The sequence below is a fragment of the Ambystoma mexicanum genome, chromosome 10, assembly GCF_040938575.1.
Source record: "Ambystoma mexicanum isolate Mex_15411 chromosome 10, UKY_AmexF1_1, whole genome shotgun sequence".
In the NCBI taxonomy this organism is placed as follows: Eukaryota; Metazoa; Chordata; class Amphibia; order Caudata; family Ambystomatidae; genus Ambystoma; species Ambystoma mexicanum.
The window spans coordinates 1,162,581,503-1,162,603,328 of NC_090932.1; positions in this window are offsets into that span (position 1 = coordinate 1,162,581,503).

A 21,826-nucleotide genomic window follows, 5' to 3' on the forward strand; every position below is an offset into this window, starting at 1 on the left:
GATTTCACCTCAGTTTCCATTCCTGCTTGTCCACCATCCATAATTGGATGTGTGATTATTGGCGCAAACTGAACAGCAACAAAACAGAGTTCCTAACCAACTTCAACAACCAATATAGACCAGACATCTTTCTGACTTGCCTCTCGTGGCCCCGCCCTTAGTCCTTCACGATCAGTCAAAAGTGTATGCATCACACTTGACGCTGATCTTTTACTTATTCCTCAGATACATTGGGTAGTCAGCTCCTGCTGATTTCCATCTCTACACCCACAGCACATGTCCTCACTGTTTCATGTTCCCACACAAAGTGGCTGCGGGGAATGCTCTTATCCCGTCAAGACCCGACTATGAAAATAGCATCTACCTTGGCCAGTCTGCCTTATTCATCCACCGGATACAATAATCCCAGAACACGGGAGTCCCTCGTGTTCTCACTCGCCAAATGCGGCCCATTCTGTTCACTCTGCATTGCACAGAGCTTCCACACGGTGCCATAGTTCCTCACCTACAAACTCCAGCATAAACAGCTGTGCCCTTTCTCAGACAATATTTTTTTTATTCCTTGCGTCATCTGGTCATTTTTGGGAGGGCATGCTTTCTCAAGGCTCACTCCTTTCCTGTGGAACCGCCTCCCTTTCTGTGTCTGCTCCATTCCCGACCACGTTACCTCTGCATTGACCTAGTAACTGCTCCGATGCCATGACCTGACGCCCCCTTTTTGGTCACAGCTCATGGAGATCATTCTGGTGGTGAATACTGCATTTTATTAAAACAAAAACAAAAAAAACGGGCTGTTGAAGAGTACGCCACAGTGTGAGCCTGGGGTTCTTTCTTCTCAAGGCCTTTGTGAAGCTTGTCTCTAAGACATTTTCAAATGTAGGCCTCTGGGGCAGGTTGCACTTGGAATGCAAACTACTACCTGCGCCACTTTTCCATGCACATGGAAACACACTATAGCATGCACTAAACAAATGCAGAGCAGTAAAGCTGGAGACCTATTATGAATCTAATAATAGCCACATGCAACTTTACTCTGATCTGCCACCATCCATGAGCCCGTAACCTGTGGGTCAATTCTTAGTACTGTGTCAACACAGTATTGCTGGATTCCGGGCGATCGCCATCTTTTGCAGTCACAAACATGAAAAAAGCACTGACCAAAACAGTGGGTCTGAATTTTGTACAGGTTACTAGAATGTGCTGGTAGTAGGTAGGGCAATGATTGTCTGGGCATGCAGCCAAATCTGCTCATTCACCCTCCTAAGTGGGTACAACACACACTGGTTGAATTCTGCCAGGACTTCTCAGCTGGGCTTCTGTGTATTAATAAGAAAGTACCAACACACAGAAGAAGAGCTGTTTCACATTTATGAGACAGTACTCCAACTTGTTGGCAATCATAGCAAAAAGGCCAAAGTTTGACAAGGTCACCAGCCTGAACATAATAGGGAAATAACAAAAAATGGACCAATAGAAGAATAACGACAGGATGCCATATGTATATAATCAATTTTTTTTACCAATACAAAAATGTTCACTTCATTTCAGTAAACAATTCAAATTAATCATCAAAGAGATCACAAAACCAATGTATAGTTCTCTTCCATTCCGACTTCCAATCTTAGCTCATGCATACCATATTCCGGAAGGACTACTATTAAAGGGGAACATAATCATCATCCCTGTAAACCTACAGGATCAAATAATTGACATGGCAGACTGCAGAGGTATTGAGCGGAGAGCAGGGCCAGTCCACAACCTAAAACCATACAGCGGAGAAGAGAAAGCTAGGCAGAAGAGGTGGGCTCGCCTTCAAAGAAAACTTGCAAGCCAAAATTCCCTCTAAAGCCTGATCAAGCTGGTAGGTTCAGCATGCACCCCAGTAGTTGCAGAGCCTCAATGCCAAGGTTAAGCCGAAGGAGAAGAGGTGGGAGGCCAAAGAAGGAGCGGAGAGGCGACTTCAAGAATCCACCAGAGAGCCAGACGACCGGGACTGTCGTTGGCAGGTGGACTCAGGCTGGGAGCACCCACAGCTTCACCTCCCCTCACCACTGTACCAGCCTCCCCTGCACCTACCTGCTGCTGGCCAGGTGAATCGATCGCTGGAGCCCGAGATGCCTCGTCCTCCCAGGTGGTGCATACATACTGGCAAGGGCCTGGAGCCTCCACTATCACATATGCTCCCTAGCTGCTCCGGTCCCCTCTGCCTTCTCTCGCAATGAGCGGATGCATGCTGGTAGCTTGGCAGGACTCCGGGGCCTACGCCGTTAGCAACCCAGTCCATCTGCTGCAGGCTGTCACCGGCTGGAGCCCAACCACGGGTCTGAGGTGGGTCGGCTAGTAGGCACCCAGTGACCCCCAGGAGGCTGACGACAAAGGCGCTGAGAAGAATACACTCGCCCTGGCAGGGACTCGATGCGGCGGGTCTAGGCAGAACGCTGCATCAGCCATCTTTGGATCAGACCCTGCGTCAGGCAACAAAGTTACGAGCTGGAAAAAGGTTCACAGCAGTGTGTCCTCCATTGCAAACCAGCCCATAAAGAAGCTCTAGAACTCTTCAGCCAATGTCTGCTGGGCTCGGAAATCTAGAAGAGTGGCAGGGTTTACATCTTTTGACGCAGAGCTTGGGAGATTCAAGTCTCCATCAGACTCAAGCCAGGCCAAGCCCCCCAATTTAGGCACTTTCAATGGCGTGTAGTCAGCTTGGTGGGAATTTGAAATGGTGAGTTATGATTCATTGATATTCTTTTAGTTTGACCGCGCAACTTAGTCCATTGCTCTTCCTCAGATAGCAATATTTAAACCAGATTCCTATTGCTGTTTAGCTGCAGTGGTATTCTGCTCAACGCAAGCCTTCGTGGGGCTCTACAATGATGAAATAGCCCTTGGGGTGCTATTTATTTCCATAATAAGATGAAGGACCCAACTAGTAACTGGCTCAAGGGGAAAGTGGGAGAGCCTGGCCGTGGTATCATCCTTAATAAGTAGATAGAGTAACATATCATTAAATGAGAAGCTGCCCCATGCACAAAGGTTTGCATTTATCCTTTACGCTGTTTTATAAATATACAATGGCTACATGCAAAAAGTGCTTTTCAGGCGCCATTTACAATGGATTCAAATGGAATCTGCCTGCTTTTACCAGCTGTTAATGCATGTTTGCCGAGTTTTTACACCTGTTTTACAGCAACTCAAGTACAGCAACTCAAGTTTAAAAATGACCCCCTATGGGAGGAGCAGGAGCACCACATGGTTTTAGCATTTTCTTCACAAATTCCTCCTTCTCATTCAAATGTCTACTTGTTTTTTCGCCTTTTTATGAAATGTCATGCTGGTGTAAAAGTGATTGGATTCCTAGGGAATCCATATGCATTTAGATTCCATTGTAATTTCTGTCTCCAAATCATAATTTGCAGGCAACATTTGCACCTTTTAAAATGAAAGAGTAAATATGATTTTGCCTTTTTTTACTTGTTAGGTTTGCAGTCTGTTTGGTAAAAGTTGAAAATTGCATGCAATTACAACAGGCCTATCCCTTTATTTTTTTTGTTTTCGGGGAGCTTGTGGCAGCACAGGGATCAGATATATCAAAATACAACAAACATCACAAAATACCCCCCCTCCCTATTTACTTATTCCAATTACACAGTTTACCAATCCTTTGGAAGCTAGTACCTTAAACCATTACACATAAGACTCCAACCTTTCATGAAAATATGCCATTTCTTTTTCTGAGATCTAGACAGCTCGTCTTTTTACAACTCATTTTATAAAACGACTCACAATACATATACATATAATGTTATAACGTGCAATAGTGTGCATAGGGGTTAGTTAAAGTGCTTTACACACGAAATACAGTACATATGAGGATTTTTGATGCATGTTTACACATGCTCACATAGCGAATGTGATAGTTTTCTCAACATAGCTCAATGGTCAATCCTGAACCTCTTCAGTGAGGTAGTTTGTGGTGTTTGTTGTATTATGCAGTGAACCCTACAGCACGTAACTGCTAACGTTGGTGTGCCCTCCATGAAATGTGAACATTTTTTAAAAATGACCCCCGTAAACTTTTAGATGTTTTTTGTCAACAACATTACCTGATGAATATAGCCTGTTTTGCTGTGTTTGATCACATGCACTTTGCTGTGAACGGAGAGGAGCTTGCGCCAAACCGGGGAACGGTGCACTCCCCAGGCATTTCTCATCTTGCTTTGAATTTATTTGTTCGCACTTCTTTAGTTCTTCTTTCCCTCAAAATCACTGTCCTCTATTTCTACGCTCACTCACAGACCCCACTGGCACAGTGTTTTGCTGAATGGCATTAAAAGAATCGATAGAGGTCATTTTGTAATAAGTGATGACTGCACAACATGAGCACTTATGTACTGTTGAGTCCCCTACCTGCAATTTGCAAAAAGGAGCGAAAACCAACGTTTAATTTGAGACGAAAGTGCCTTTACGCCTTGTTTTTGCTCTGTTTTGCACCAACTGTAAATGCTGCCTGCCATTTATACTTGGCAGAGGGCATAGCGGTGCCATCCCCCATTGCCCCCCCTTTCTGGGCGGGCGCAAGACAAAGACCATACCCATTGTTACCCTACTAATAAAATCCAGACAACTGTTACATTTGGAAACACAAGATCACATTTATTGGAGCATACAACAATACGGGGGCAGTCTCAGCCCTAAGCAACTTAATAGTTAAAAAACCTTAGACTTTTAAGGGGGTCCATAAGCAGGGCAATGTCATAGTCTGAATGTTCCAGGGGACACTTGTCACCTCCAGTTTATCAGGGTAGCAGACATACGCTTCTGAATGTAACTGTCGAGCAGTACTTCTTCCTCAGGACCACTGAATCTTGTTGACAAGGGGTCTCAACTGTCCATAAGGGACTCAATGCCCATCGTCCGAATTTGGCTCAAGTGTGGCCATCGGGAAACCACCCACGGTCGAAACCGCAGCGCCAAACTCCTCCCTGACTAGGATGCCCCCCAGCTGCCCCCAATGTCCCTACACAACCACTCCTACTTACCAACGATCTAGCTGCAACCAGCCTTCATGAGGGCACCCAGAATAGCTGTGAGTAACAGATCATTCCCTTTGACAGATAAATGCACCCCATCCACCAAAAAGTGGGAAGGGAGCAAATTTAGACAAGCGTGTCTAACAAATCCCAGGCCCTCAGCCTTTGCACATTTCTCAATTCCTCTGTTTTGTCTGTGCCTGGATATCGCCATGCATATTTGAGACGCCGTCCCGCACCATTGTAATCTGGGCACCACCTCGGACCAGATGATGTCAGTGCCAGGTCATTCTTGCGCCAGTGCGTGCAGGCCCTCTTGAATCTGGGCCCATAATCGGCTCCTCCCCAGTCGGGCGAGGTCGTTACCACCTAAATGTATCAGTAACAACCTGGGTGCGGGCCTCCACTGCAGCTGCCTGTTCACTGCTGGCAACAAGGAGGGCGACCTCATACCTGGTGCCCTGATACTAACCACTCTGGTTGTTTGTAATCCTAGATTAGGAGCAAGGGGCCATCAGCGAGCCGCGCTCTCAGCCTGAGTAATAAATGAATGTCCCACAATCCATACTGCATCATCTGCTGATAGAAATTGCATGGTTGAGAAATATTTTGAAAAAGCATAATCCGCCATACCCAGCGATTCTGTCCATAAACATGCAGAGATCCTCCCTAGTCAGTCCCTGTGCTGGACTCAGACGTGCCCTGTGGCCTAACATACAGCTGAAAGCGGTTTGACTGCCATCTGCCTGTTTTCTGAATTGCTGGAGCCCTGTAAAAAGGCTGCCGTGGCGGTACCGATCTGGAAATTGTGGGAGGACCATCCCTTGCCATGCACCCCCACTGCACTCAGCATTGATGAAAGAATCCTTTTAAACTGGTAGTTGGTCAGCGGGGCTCCGCTAGAATGCATAAGGAGTGGGCCAAGCTGCTAGGGCCTCAAGGCCAAGAAAGCCCTTAACAATGCAACTGGACAACTGTCGCTGCGGGTGGACTGGTGACGCACAACCCACTTCCCCTTGCCCCTTGGATCAGTCTTGCACTGGTGGAACTTAATGCTCAATATCTCCCTGTTGGCCTGTAAGGCGCCTAGCAGTTTCTGCAATAACTCAAAGTCAACGGGTTTCCGACCATCCCGCTTGGGTCCCTCAGCCCGGCCCCATCTCTTCATTGCCATGCACACCAAGAACTCTTTTGTTGAGTCTGGGGTCGGACTAGGACAAGAAATAGGCCCGGTCACCCAAAAAAAAGTGGCCCACCCCTCGCCTCAAAAAAGTGGCCCACCCCTCGCCTCACGACCCTTGACCTCCAATGACAATCACTGGAAGTAATGTCATTTGACCCCCACCCCAAAGTGACATCCCTGGAAGCGATGAAACACGACCTTTCACCCCTTGACAAAACAGGAAGTGGCATCAAATAGCATTGTTCCTAAGTACACTAAATTACTGTGAATCCAGGCAGACCTCCAAGGCCAAATGATAATATGTTATTGTATGATATGGCATTTGTAACGCGGCTATACACAAGTGTTTCAAGGCGCGGAAATTGTATAGCACTTATGCTTAAGCTCGTTTTTTATAGAACAAATATCCATCGAGTGAGTGAAGACAAGCAGATTTTGAAGATGAGCAGATCAAAATTACGATCAGTAAGATCGACAAAGTCGTCCAGCTAAGCTGTCCCAAACCCAGAGAGGAACAAGACTGGACCTGGGTTGCCCAAAACATCAACTGTTGTAACAAGAGCTAATGCCAGAGACCATGTCAACAGGAGGAGATCTGTATTGCCTCGTGGAACACTAGAGGCCACAGACATTTGGTCGGTGAAATTCCAATGAATTTAGAAGACGTGGATATTCTGTGCCTACAGGAGACCTGGCTTTTGCATCTGCCTGTAGCTGACGGCTTCGAGATTGCTTTTAATACTGCAATCAAAGGAGCCAAAGGACGTCCAGTGTCGGGGCTGCTCACATTTGTTAAACTTGGAAGTGGCATATGTATTTTATCTGCAAAAAATGTATCGGCATATATACAAGTAGTTGAGATTAAATTGCCGACACAGCAACCTAGAAATACAGATCAATTAACACTGGTAAATGTCTATTGGCAACACACTGCTATGCAGACAGAAACATTCCTGGACCTAGTCACGGAAATAATCTCGAATATCAAAGACAATGGGACAGAATCCAAGATTCTGATCTGTGGCGATCTTAACATAAACTGCTTAAAAGATGACACTAAAAGTGACCGTGCAAATGGGAAAGAGTCCAGTGATCCAACTGTCTCCGCATGGTTACAAGAAATGAAAGCATGGAATCTGAAGATTCTGAATGGTGAAACGCCAGGTGATATTCCGGCACATTTTACATGGAAAAGGGACCAACAACAGTCTACCATCGGTTACATGTTCGTGTCAGAGAGAATGAAACAGGATGTTGCTCGCTTGGACATCATTGAAATGGAGGCGAGCGATCACTGTATGCTAAAAACAACTCTGAAGATTCACTGTGTAAAAGGGAAAATCTCCTGTCAATGTACAAACCTGATTGTGGTGCCAGGGCGCAATCGATTAAAGCTTACCCAAAATAAGTTAGAAAAGCTGAAAAAATCACTGGAGAATAGGCCTGCCACAGGGAAAATTGAATATGCAGCTCCATTGGAAACATATCGAGAGAAGCAAACTGTGAAGCCACGACCTGACTTTATAAAATTACATACTTGGGATTGTGAGATTGTCATCAAAAAGAAAGAGCTGACCAAAGCACTGAGAAAGCTGAAAAGAACCAATACTCGTGCTATTTGCAAAAGAAAGACGAAACAAATGAGTCAAACCTACAAGAATTGGTTGATTAGTCATAAACATGTTATGCTACAAAGAGACGCAGAAGTAATGATGGAAACAATAACCAAAAGGAACACCAGTGCATTTTGGACCTACTTGAACAACATAGCGACACCACAAGAAGCTGTAATAAAAAACATGGTGTCGGAGAAAGATTGGGTCAAACACTACTCTGATACATTTTACAACAATAACATAACATGCGGCAAGCCATCCAATCTGAGCAATGACTGGTCTATCAAAATAGACAAAGAAGACATACACAAAAATATCATGAGCCTCAGCACATCCAGAGCCCCTGGACCGGACGGGCTTACAAATCAGATGCTAAAACAACATCCTGACTTATGGACAGACTTGTGTCACACTTTATTTTCCTCTATCTTGCAGGAGAAAAAGATTCCGACCACATGGCGAAGCGCTATTATTGTACCAATTTTCAAAAAAGGCGCATGCACTGATCCAAGAAATTACCGCCCAATAGCCCTCCTAGATGTGCTGGGGAAAATATTCGCAACTCAACTCCAGATTAAACTGCTTAAATGGATTCAAGAATCTCAAAGTTATGATGTTCGACAGGCGGGATTTGTCAAGGGTGTCGGCTGTGGCCTAAATTTGGCAATCATAAATTTCCTTAAAATGGAAGCCATCCGTCAAAACAAGAAGATCTATATTGCGTTTGTCGACCTGTCCAGCGCATTTGACAGCATCGATCATGGAATGCTCTGGGATAAACTGGAGAAACGGAACTGTCCAGGAAACTTATTAGATCCTATTAAAGAGCTACACACCGACAAGGAAATTAAAATCAGATTAGATGCTGGGGGGACGCTCAGCGAATCCATAAAAACAAACCAAGGAGTAAAACAGGGTTGCCCGTTGGCAGCGACTTTATTTGGCTTCTACCTGTCCGATATCGGAGAATCCATCGAAGCAGTAAACTCCAATCCACCGAGAATTAATGGAACGAGCGTAAACTGGTTGCTATATGCAGATGATATCGTACTGCTCGATTTAACACCTATAGGACTGGCAAGAAAACTAAAGAGTCTGGAAGAATATGTGGAGAAAAATAAATTGAAAATCAATCCTGCAAAATCGGAAATCATAATTCTACAAGATCTCACACGAAATAACAAGCAAGTCAAAAGAAATAATTTGACCTGGAAACTGAACAACGAAAAATTGAATTGCGTCAAAAAGGTAAAATACCTGGGAATGTGGATTAACAGCAACATAAATGATGCTCCGTGGGCCGAAAACGCAAAGCAAAAATGCAAACAACTAGCATGTCAAGGACTGATAATAAACAAAAGATGTGGGAAGTTTTCCTTGCTACCTGTTTTAGCCCAGTACAATCAAAAAGCAGTCCCAACATTGATTTATGGACCAGAATGTGCTCTAGGAGTTGCCTCAAATCTATTGGGGCAACTAGAAAATCAGTACTGGAGGCGTGTCCTTCAACTACAAAAAGGCATTCCAAGCGCATGTCTACGGTATGAACTAAATCTAATATCCATAAATGCACGAGTCTTGTGGAACATGCTGTCGACCTACAGGAAAATAATTATTGACGAATGTACACCACAATTTGTAATATTACGAGACGCAATGGAAGGAAACAAGGAATCTGTACTGAAAAAATGGATTGACGCATGCCAAAGCCATCTTGCTGAAATAGGCACTAACTCGGAAATGCTGAAAACTAACCCAAACTATGTGAAAAAAAAGCTATGGGTACGAGATTGGTGTGCAACAGTGGGCGATGGAAATCGCCATACACTGATGAAAGATGCGGCTACTGAAGCAAAGGACCAAAAAAACAACTGCAATACGTGGTAAAAACAGCTAATGCCAGACACAGAAGGATGCTCCTAAAATTCAGGTTAAATCTGTTTGACACAAGATCAAGTTTAGCCCTGAGATATCGGAAGCCTCATGTGATAGAGAGTTGTCGATTCTGTAATGACCACTCTGAGACATTAAAACATCTCACGTTATATTGCTCTGGTCTAAAAGATTTGAGAACTGTGCATCTGAGCAAGGTAATTAACCAATACGCAACCCTATCAGGAGAGGAGCTTTGGTTGAAATTTGCAAATCCACTACAGAAAGACGTTTTTGGCCTGACAAATTTCCTACAAAAATTGGAAATCTTATTATCAACGGAAAACTAAGAGACATTACCTCAAGAATCGGAAACTACAAAAGGGCAGAGATGCCGAAACAGCAACCGGAGAGACTAACTGAAACAACATCCACTGATGAGCGCATAGTAGCTGTGATCAACGTGGATTAAACTTTACTCCACCGTGAATAGCCTCTCTTTTTAGTCTGCTTCCGACACCTTTCTATGTGATGAATGGAACAAACTGTGCTAACTTGGGCCAATAGGGCTGTTTGCGAAATCTCTGCCTTTTGTAAATGTGTATCGAAGGGAAAATATTTCAAAAAGTTTGTATAAACTAAATGAAAGAAAAAAAAAAAAAAAAAAATAGAACAAATATGCATACAATATCACCCAACCTGTGTTGGTACTCATGTATCGACCTAAGAAGGATGAAAGGCTTTTTGAAAAAAAGATGTGAAATGTTTTTTAATTTTTTTTCAAATCGGCCCAGGCATGGCCAGAAACCAGCCATCACCCCCCAGGGCTGATTTTGAAAGGCCGAGGGGCCAATCCGACCATGGTTGGGTCCCTCAAACCCCTTAATTTGCAATGGAATGCTATGGCCACCAGGTGCCCCATCGCCCAGCTCCTGCTCTTACCATTACCATGTCCCCACACCACAAATGCATGCACCTGCTCCTCTATCGAACAGCCTGTTATTTGCAGTGTTTCTGCCACACTCAAAAACTTACTGTAGCCCTGCCGGTACCTGGATCTGATGCCTGGTGTGAGTGATTTCTCCCTCCAAGTTACAGAGCGCCTTGTCCATGACACCACTCGCTCCTGAACAACGCCCCCTCTTTCCTTACAGTCGGATGGGCCTCACCATGCCCAGTATGTGTCGTGCCGTGAACTCGATATTCCCTCGCATGCATACCTCCACCAATCTCCTTAAAAGACTCAGCACCACCAGGCATGAAGATGACTGCATGTTTATGGTCTGAACCACAGCCTTGTTATCACACCAGAAGCACACCTTCTTGTTCCACAGTGTGAGTGCTAACATGATAGGGAAGAGTTCCAATGCCATGATGTTCTTTGTCCTGCCCTTCTTGTGCCACTGGGCTGGCCATTTTTGGACGTACCATTCCTGCCCCAATATCACCTCAAAACCTTCACTCCCTGAAGCATCTGAGTATAACTGTAATTCACCACTGCTCTGCCATGGGCTTCTAATAGCACTCCATTAAACTCCCAGAGGAATACCCACCACATGCGTAAATCATTCTTTAAGTCCGACCCTAGGCGGATGTGGTGGTGCACCTGGGAAAATTGGCTGTCACCTTTGCCAATCTGCGAGCGAACACCAGGCCCGCTGGGATGACCTTGGCCGCAAAATTCAATTTCCCCAACAACTACTGCACTCCTTCCAACGTGTTTTTTTTTGTGGACAAATTGTTCTCTATTTCTCTAAACAATTCAGACACCCTCTCTTGTGGTAACCTGTAAGGCCCCTTTATAGTATCTATCTCAATAACTCGAAAGGTCAATGCATCAGTGGGTTCTTGGGTCTTTTCAGGTGCCAGTGGGATCCCCATTCTGGCCATCAAGTTTGTAAAGGAAGAGAACGCATGACTACAGTCCATTGACCCCTCCCGGCCCATGAACATAAAGTCATACAGATAATGAATGATGTCACCGCGCTGCTCCACTCTGCGCGCTGCCCACTCCAAGGATGTGCTAAACGCCTCAAATAATGCACAAAACATTGAGCAACCCATTGACATGTATTTGTCAATGTAGAACCCTCCTCCAAATGAAACCCTAAAAGGCGAAAACTGTCTGGGTGTACTAGTAAGAGTCAGAATGCGGACTCTATGTCCACTATGGCCAAGAGTGCCTGTCTCCCCGTGATCAGCATGGCCTGGTCAAACAAGGCATAATGGACTGAGCAGAGGTCCTGTTCAAGCCAATCGTTAACTGAATCCCCTTTTGGGTAAGACAGGTCAACCTAAACTTGCCCTTCTCTTTCCTGGGCACAATGTCCAAGGGGGAGATTATGCAGTTGGGGGCAGGGGCCTGCCACCCTGCCAAGCTCCACCTCCTTCTCTATCTTCTGGCTTACCACCTGGGTCTTCTAGAGCGCTGAAAGGAGGTTCCTAGCCATCCGACCTGTCAATGGCCCCCTGTAGGGGTTCTTGAACCCCTCGCTAGAGCCCTCCCACAACAAATACCGATCCTTCATCCTTGGGTAATCCTGTAGGAATTCCAGCAAAACTTCCTTGTTTACCGGGTACAGGCCTTTCGCCCATACCCCCCTCATTGGCCCCCTCTTTGCTGGCCTCTACCCCTAGAGCCCCCTCTCCGTCTTGAAACATGTTGTAATCGGGTGGATCCCCCCACACTTAGAGCATTGGTGTGGGACTCTGCACCTAGGCATCCCAAGTACATGACCCTTGGTTAAACGATCTACAGGCCCTTCCTGCCCTGGAGCCCCGTTGTGCTTAGTCATTCCCACTCTGTCCTGAGGGGGCTGACTGAATGGGCCACCAATCACTTTTCTGGTTCTGCTCATACTTACCATACCATGGTTTACTTGAGCCCCTGGATATTTCAACATTCGGTTTACTGGCCCTATCCTTACCTCCCATGAATGACACCCAACCTTCCATGTCCTTCTGGTACCATGTAATCTGGGGTACAAGAGCTATTTTGTACCTGAAATCCCTGTCATAATCGATCCATCCCATGGAGCCATACTTCTTATGTTGATTTATAATACCCCTATGTGTTTCCACAAAGCTGGACCCTGACTTGGATCTTTCTCCATCTATACTTCTGCAAACTGAGAGAAAGCTATCTCCCAACTATGTATGTTCTCCTCAGGCTTGTTCTTTTTCTGCATCTTCTTGTCCTCCTCTTTGCCAATAATAAAGTCTCAACTGGGAACAGTGAAAATATATCAAAATACTCCCTTGCCCAGATCCTTTCCTTGATCTGCATAGGGATATGCCATGCTGTGCTAGATCTGCCAGATAATAAGGGTGCTATAGTTACTAGGGGGAGGGCAACCTGTCCTACCACACCCTCCCAGTACTACCCCCACTGGTTGCCCCGGCTCCTACCCCAGATGCTGGTAACCCTGCCGCTGGGGTTGCCGCCCCTTTATCAGACAGGAACTGCACCCTGTTCCCCCAAGAACTGGTTCTGTAGAGCTAAAGAACTTGGTGAAGCCACCCCCCCCCCCAACTGTACCTGTAACCCATGCGATGGCAGCTGGCTCTGGGGGCACGGGGGCTGCCCACACCTCTCTAATGCCTGTGCTGGGTGAACCACGTGGTGCCAGCACAGATCCCCGCAATAATTTCAACATCTCACTTAGCGTCTCATTCAAATTGTCACTCATCCCTGCAGCCACTGCTGGGAGTGAACTTAACACACTGCTACTTGGTTGTTCCCCAGTGGGTGCAGTTGCCTCCTTAACTGTATTACCTAACTCAATGACTTTAGCAACCCCCGGTGTACCTATGGGAGCGTCCACCCCGCCTGCGGGGGCTTGTGGCGGTACCACCTCTTGTGGTGTGACAACAGCTTCCTTACCCTTTGTCTTTCGCGCCGCCCGCTTCTTTGGTGGTGTTGTCGCAAGGTCGCCCTACCCCAGTGGTAACAAAACCCCACCTGGCTATAACGACACAACCTTACCCTTTGGAGCCCGGGCTGCCCTTTTTGCTTTGGGTGGTGTCGCAATGGTAGGTATCTCGGTAGCCAGTGGGGTGTCCAGGACCGGGGCTGCACACACCTGGGCCAGCACAATATGTTGATGAAGGAGCAATTCCTACTCCTACTCCTCCTCCTCCTCCAACATATTTTCTGCCGAGTCCTTCCCGACTTGTGCATCTTTTCCTGAAAACGTGCGAACATCATGGACTCTTCGTCCAATTCCTCCCAGCAAGAACTGTTCAAACTATATCTATTCCCGAAAACATGTCTGGCAACCCTAGTTGAGACATGTTGTGCGTCCTGCATTGGGCAAAACAACGTATTCGTTTGTGTGATTTTCAATGCACGCACTGCCAAACATCCCCAAATAGATATCAGTAGTTGCTCAACCCGCTTCCCACTTATCCTGGGACAAAATTCAGCAATGTATACCGTGAAGCCACCTTACCGATCCATCTGTTCTCTTCTACCGTACCTTGTTTGATTCAACAACAAGCAATGCTTTGCAGTAACCGGAACCTGTTTGTGGTACAAAAATTACATAATTATTACTTCTTAACGTCCAGTGAAACCATTTGACTAATCAGCGTTTTTGCTATTGTCCCTTAAATTATGAACCTTGCTTGCAGTACTGTTATTCTCCTAATCTCAACATGCGACCCTTGTGTGGCCTACACATAGTAACACCGGACCCAGGTTCCACAGTTTGCGGGTTAAACCGCTGCTCTGTGTCGTCCTGCTTCCAAGATCGGCAATATGGCGCGCCTTCACAGAATGTCTATCGCCTCATTTCGTTGCCGGACACATTAAATGGCAAAACGTCCGTGTGATGAAAGCGGACACCCGTTCCCCCTCTAGAAATACTGTCGGCAGGTGTTAAAGGGTGGGGTGGGGGGACTCAAATGACAACCCCCTTTTGTCATACAGTGATACCGTGCATGATAAGTAAACAAATAATAATGCGTGCAGCCCCCCTGCATCAGTAAACGGCATTGCATCAAAATGAACAAAGCCCATTGTAGAGACATCGCGAGAGCCCGCACTCTCGTGAGATCTCGCGGCCCGATCAAGCTCCGCCCCCGCGCGCTTCGCCGACACTATGGAACGAGCGGAGGACGCGTTAAGGTGCGTCCTGCACAGCGCTCCTTATACGGGGCCCGCTTGAGAGACAGATTGGACTCAGTTCATCCATGCTGCATTCTCCCTGCCACTTTAGGCCCGTTAGCCATTATAGTTGATGCACGCGTGTTGGGTGCATTCTGCATGAAGCTGGTTAAGCAAATAAATACTTCATCACCAGATTACAGGCTCCTGTCTTCATTGAAAGAATTATACAACATAAATTGGCGACGAGGATCACCACCAGAACCCATGGGAAAACATGCAAGGAGCAACGGCACCGCCGCCAGTTCTACAAACTACAGGTAGGCCTGCCATTCCATGGCCACAATGGCAGCCCCTATTCACGACATACGTGGAGGCCCTAGGAGGGGCGGGGTTTTCAGCGGCGAGGCGCAGGGCCATGCTATTAAATGCCCTGGGAGTGGAAGGACAGAGAATATTCGAGAGTCTCACTCCGATACCAGTGGCTGGCGACAATGACGATGTTTTCAAGGAGGCTGTCAGGAGAATCATTAAAAGGTTTGCTAGTAAAGAGAACACAGTGCTCCACCGATACGGTTTTACACACGTAAGCAAGAAATATCTGAACCAGTCGACAATTACGTCACCAAGCTGAGGGAATTAGCGGCGCTGTGTAACTTTGGCAACAACGCGGAGAGCCTCATTTGTGATATGTTGGTCGTCCACACCAACAGCCGGAAGGTCCAAGATAAGTTTATTGTCGAAAAAGAACTGCAGTTAGAGAAAGCGATCGAGATCGCCAGGGCAGTCGAAGAAACGGCGGGAAGACGTAAGGAGCTAACTGGGGCCCAGGGTTCGGCAGAAATACAAGCAGTGGGTTACCATGCAAGAAAAGAGAGGCCGGTTGCTGACACGAAAGAAGGGAGAGGGAACAGAAAAGAACCCCTGAAGTGTCACAGGTGCACCAGCACGAAACACCTGGCGTTTGACAGAGAGTGCCCAGCCAGAGACAAGGAGTGCTCCATTTGCAAACGCATTGGCCATTTCTCCATCGTGTGTCGGTGGAGGAACAAGAAAGTATCCAACCTCAATGCTGATCGCAATCCGGAGAAAGAGTCATCCTCCGAAGATGAAGGGAGACCCACGGTCATCATGGTTAACAGCACAAGAGCGAGGAGAGAGAAGCCTCACTTTGTGATCAAGATTGATGGAAGAGAAACCAGGGTCATGGCGGATTCAGGGTCCGATCTAACGATCCTTCCCCTTCGCACGTACAAGGACATGGTGGGAAAGGAAAAGGTACAAGTGCTTACAACGAAGCACAAACCCACGGTGTTTGGAGGGGCGTCAGTCGAACTATTAGGATACATCAATGCCAAAGTTGAATTCAAGGGAAGGGAAACCATGACCAGGGTCTATTTCAGTCATGAAGGCCCAGCAGTGCCAGGGTGGGACGACCAGGACAAGTTAAAAATCAGACTGGATCCCAGCACCGACGAACAAGTCCTGTCGGTCAAGGTGACAAGAGGACACGTGGTCAAAGGCGACTACCCAACACTTTTCTCGGAGGAGCCGGGGCACATCAGGGGTTTTCTCCACAAGATAATACTCAAAAAGAATGCTGTCCCCGTAAAGCACCGAGTGAGGCCAGTACCAGCCACGGCAAAGGGATACCCTTAGATGTCAGCTGGAAAAGATGAAAATGGAGGGTGTCATAGAAGAGATTGAAGCATCGGAATGGCTGAGCCCCGTCGTACTCATAAAGAAACCCCAATCACAGGAACTCAGGGTATGCATAGACTTCCGCAGCTTAAACCTGTAAGTCATCACCGATAACTATCCCCTTCCAAGCATAAATGAACTCATTCTGTTAATGAAAGAAGCCAAGATATTTTCGAAACTGGACATGAGGAACGCATATCACCAAATACAGCTACATGACGAATCGAAACCCCTCACGGCATTCATCACTCCCTTTGGCACATACCAATTCACCAAAATGCCATTCGGGCTGTCATCGGCAGCGTCGGCGTTCCAACGCATGATGGACGTCTTGCTGAAGAAGGTTAAAAATGTCGTGTACTTCCAGGACGACATCCTCGTGTATGCGGAGGATGAACAGACGCACAACGCCACATTGAGAGTGGTTTTAAATAAGCTACAAGAAGCAGGAGTGCGGTTACGCTATGAGAAGTGTCTCTTCAGCGTGAAAGAAGTTGAATACTTAGGTTATAAGATTTCAGAAAAAGGGATCAGTCCCAAACAGAATCTCATGCAAGCTATCATTAAAGCACCGGAGCCAGTCAGCAAAGAAGAAGTAAGGTCATTTCTGGGGCTAGCTGAGTAATATGCGAAGTTCATACCTAAGTTTTCCGAAACCACGGCACCCCTTCGAGAAATACTCAAAAAGGGCTCGGAATTTGTGTGGCAGGAACCCCAAAAGACAGCAATGGTGAAGATAAAACAGCATATCGTAGAAGCGCCATGCCTCCAACCGTTTAATCCCGCGTGGGAAACTGTTGTCACCACCGACGCCAGTGCCTACGGACTGGGAGCAGTCCTAACACAAAAGAAGGGCGACACCGAGCAAGTAGTGGCCTTTGCATCAAAGGCAATATCAGAGGCTGATCAGAACTACTCCACTATAGAAAAAGAAATGTTGGCCTGCGCATGGGCGGTGGAACACTTCAGGACATATGTATGGGGCACCAAATTCAAGCTGGTGACTGATCATAAACCCCTGATCCATATGCTTAGTCCGGGAGGCACAAAAGTATCCACGCCCAGATTAGCACGCATTTCAGCCAAGCTGCAAGAGTACACGTTTCAGATCCAGCATATCCCAGGCTGGAAAAACTCACAAGCCGACTGCATGTCGAGACTGCCGGAGGGAAAGGATAAAGCCACCACCTTCCTCCATGGAGAATGCATAGTGGCATCGATTACGGATGTGAGAGCGCCAGAGTACCTGGAACTCAGTGAGAGACACTGGGAAGAGGAAGATGGAAAAAACCCCACCATGGCCATGATTCGAAAATGGACCAAGGAAGGTTGGCCAAGCGAAAAGGCGTTACCTGAGGGCATGAGACCCTACTGGAAGGTGTCGGACGAACTATCGGAAACGGAGGGAATAATCATGAAGTCAGACCAGATTATTCCTCCCACAGGAATGAGAGGAATCATCCTAACTAGAGCACACGCGGGCCACCTGGGAAACACCATGACCCGTCGCAGAGTGAGAGAAGCCTACTGGTGGCCATCCATGGACCAGGAAGTTCGATCCATGATAGAACGTTGTCATGAATGCCTCAACAGCGACAAGAGACTCAAAGTTCGCCAAGCACCCCTCATACCCACAGAAACTCCAGAAGCGGTGTGGTCAAAGGTCGGCATCGACTTCATAGGACCTTTGGAAGCAATGGCACCTGAACACCGGTATGGGGTAGTACTGGTTGACTACTTATCCAAGTGGGTGGAGGCCGCGTTCGTCCCAAACATAACCACGGCAACCGTTATAGAAGTGCTGACAGACATCTTTCAGAGGGAGGGTCTTCCCAAGGAAGTAGTAACCGACAATGGGGTGCAACTAGTCTCGAAAGACATGGAGGAGTTCTTAAGAAGAAACCACATAAAACAAAAGAAAGTGGCCCTATATCACCCACAAGCTAATGGGCTTGTCGAAAGGGCCAACAGGTTCATAAAAGGCGCCATCCAACTGGCGACAGCTTCGGGCATGGACCCGCTCAAAACCACCAAAGAGGCCATAGCAGCCCACAGACTCACAACCAATGGGATCACCCAGATATCCCCGTTCAAAATGTTGAGAGGGAGGAGTGCAGCATCCACGCTGATCCCACCCTGGTTGTCGAAAAATACGAGAGGATGAGGTGGTGGACATGACAGAAGTAGTCTGGCGAATTGAAAGCGATAAGACACGCATGAAACAATGGAGCGACCGAAGAAGAAGAACCAAGCAGACGTCAGATAGCGGAGAGGGAGATTTGGTCAAAATCCAGTTACCAAAGAAGGATCAAAGCACAGGGTCTCGGTTTAGCCGACCCATCAAAGTGATTCACAAAGGGACAAACCACATCCGCACGGAAGACGGGAGGGCGTGGAATCTAGAAAGAGTAGCATTGTACCAGAAGAACCGAGAAAGAGCAAAGACCCCAGAGAGACCACCAGCGGAAAACGAAAGGGACTTTGGAGCAGGCGAAGAAAGAGAACCAGAAGGAGACGACAGAGAGATGGGTGAAACAGAAGTTGAACCAGAACCATTGGGTGAAGATCCCGATCCGGAGCAACGAGAGAATGTCACCCGGACTGTTGATCGTCCCAGAAGGGAACACAGAAGACCGGTGAGATATAATGACTATGTTTTACAATGATTTGATGTGCGTTGAAAAAGGGAGATGTGTAGAGACATCGCGAGAGCCCGTACTCTCGCGAGATCTCGCGGCCCGATCAAGCTCCGCCCCCGCGCGCTTCGCCGACACTATGGAACGAGCGGAGGACGCGTTAAGGTGCGTCCTGCACAGCGCTCCTTATACGGGGCCCGCTTGAGAGACAGATTGGACTCAGTTCATCCATGCTGCATTCTCCCTGCCACTTTAGGCCCGTTAGCCATTATAGTTGATGCACGCGTGTTGGGTGCATTCTGCATGAAGCTGGTTAAGCAAATAAATACTTTGTCACCAGATTACAGGCTCCTGTCTTCATTGAAAGAATTATACAACACCCATGCGGGTGGACTGAATAGGACACCCTTCTCCATTGTAAAGTTTGGAGCACGCGGCAATGCAGCCATTTCCTCCAGTTTCACAAAATTACAAACCTTTCCCAACAGAGAGCACATTACCCATTCTTAGAGAGTAAGTGAAACTGCTTTATGTAATACATCCTGCCACACATTTACCAGGTAGATTGACCACATTTTACCAAACTATGGCCCCAGACTGTGCAATTAGCCACCACATTTAAACACATCGAACATCACAAGCACCCATGCAGCATGGCGGCCAACCATGAGCACATACATAAAAATGAACAGTAATCCTCCGCATGGCACAAGCCGCCTGATAAAAGCACAAAGTAAACCTCTTTCTATACGCCCCGGTAGACCCCCGCATACAGATAAATGGCACCAGCCCATTGCAACTTCAGCATTGCAACAGCCCATGTGGCACAGCGGCCGTCCCTGAGCACATTCATGCATCCACAGTAATACCCCCACATGGCACAGCGGCCCTTCCGATAAACGAGAAACAGCATCAAACAATAGAATCCCGTTACATATTACGCCCCGGGTAGACCCGCAATTCTAAACATGTGCTTAGGTTCCATAAAACCCATAATCCTAGTCCTGTGAAGTATATTCACAATTGGTGTATTTACCAAAAATTGGCAAACACCAGGCAGTGCGCCACACACTAACTGTGACCCCAAATAAATCGTGAGGCCTGTCGCTGGGGACGGAAAAAACGCAGAACATGGTGCCCTCTGTGAGGTGACCAAATCAGGGGCGCATTCTACATCATCCCAACACTTACCCAGACAATTAGATTGTTTCTCCTGTAACCACACCACACTCCAGCGACTACTTCAGGTGGGGGGCTCTGAAAAGAGACTGTGCTACCAGTCCCCCCACCTTATATCCAGTCGCCCACGCGCACACTGGATGTGGCTGGGCCCAGGGGACGCCCCTTCTTCCCAGAGGAGGCAAGGTGGGAGTTCCCCTGGGAGTGGTGGGGCGGCCAGATGGGCAGCCTGCTATGCAGGCTGTCCCTCTAGCGCCCCCTCCGGGTGCTGGACATCCCCTTTTACAATGGACTGCTATGGAACCTGCCTGCTTTTAGCAGGTGCTAAACACAGGTGGATTGTGTGGGGATCAATTGGTTTTAAGACAGAACAAAAATCTCATGCTGGTGCATTTGAAGACATAGGAGGAATGCATGGCGGAAGCGTTACTTCCGTGTTGTGCCTCTGCTGTGCCTACAAAGGAAATGAAATTCCCCTGGAGTGTAAACATTAGGCATAAACAATTTACACCTCAATTTTATGCCCCACTTTCGCCAGTGGTCGGAGGCGGCGGGAGAGGTTGGGGTAGTGGTCCTCCTGTACTATTTTAATTAAGTTTTACTGTTCCTATACTTTTATTTTAGAAAGAAACCATTCCGGAATGGTTTCTTTTTAAAATAAAAGTGTAGGAAGAAGTTGAAACTTGCACTTCAACGCACTGAACTCAACGTTTCCTTAAACAGGAGGCGCATTTGCTTAGTGGTTTGTATTGTGTATGGGAAGGGGTGTGGCGATGGGGTTTGTGGGGAGCGGGACAGGCCAGCAGGGAACATAGTTCCACTACTTCTTTTTGTACACTTCGACCACTGACCTTTGCACTGCAGCGCTTGGAAAATGGCCGTGTTTGTGTGCAGCTTGACATGCGCCAGTCAGTCGCTTGTCCGTCTTCTTTTCAGCCTAGCAGCTACATTGTCTCATTATATAATCGTTCATTAGCTCCTGTTTGAGACGGGGCGGGTTGTTGTTAGGCACAACGTTGAATGATGCAAGGGATATTTAGCTCCAGAAAACAGCAACAGGTGTCTGCAGAGCCCACGAAAGGATCAAAGTGCAACATGCAGCTCATCGTTGACACCGCAGGCACACCATATATAGCAGCCATGCAAACTGACCATCCCTCTCACAAACACACACCCAGCAGCAGTGCAAACTTCACGCACACACTGAACGTGTGCAACACAGCTTGAATGTATGAACACGCCCTGCACATAGTCACGCAGGCACCAAGTACTGCAAGGACAGATGCGATGCACGTTTGACACAGCAGCATGTGCAAAAGCGCTGACAAAACCAGTCGCCAATTGTTGGAGGGACTAGTGGAGAACTTAAACAGGCCCACTGACAGAGACCCCTTTCAGAGTGCCTTCAGGGTGACATTTTCATGAAGTACTTTTATTTATAAATGACCAACATTCACGTGCCCAAACATTTATGCCACGCACACCCTCATTTGTGCAGGCCC